Source organism: Odontomachus brunneus, unplaced genomic scaffold (genome assembly GCF_010583005.1).
Source record: "Odontomachus brunneus isolate Ranch 3 - 2012 unplaced genomic scaffold, Obru_v1 Obru_scaffold_161, whole genome shotgun sequence".
Classification (NCBI taxonomy): Eukaryota; Metazoa; Arthropoda; class Insecta; order Hymenoptera; family Formicidae; genus Odontomachus; species Odontomachus brunneus.
This window is the reverse complement of record NW_022639611.1, coordinates 404,386-404,713: the sequence shown is the minus strand read 5'-3', so window position 1 is coordinate 404,713 and position 328 is coordinate 404,386.

Genomic DNA, 328 nt, shown 5'->3' with positions numbered 1-328 from the left:
TCGACAGATTCTGACGACAAACTGACGGCAGATTGCGCGCAGATTCTGTTTCCTAGATAGACTATTTAATTCAATTAAGGGCCATATGTACGTTATTAAATGGGGCAGTTTCACATATACACCATGCTGCAGAGAAGTCAAGATAATTATATTGTGCAATAATAGTACACATATACACAATAAAAAACAATGTTTATGTTTTAAAATTGTATTACACATTTTTTATAAAAAAACAACAATAATAGAGAAATAACGAGTACAAGTATACAATAGTACAACGGTTAAATGGCCATTTAAAGGCGTACACATGTCATTCCTGGTAAAAATT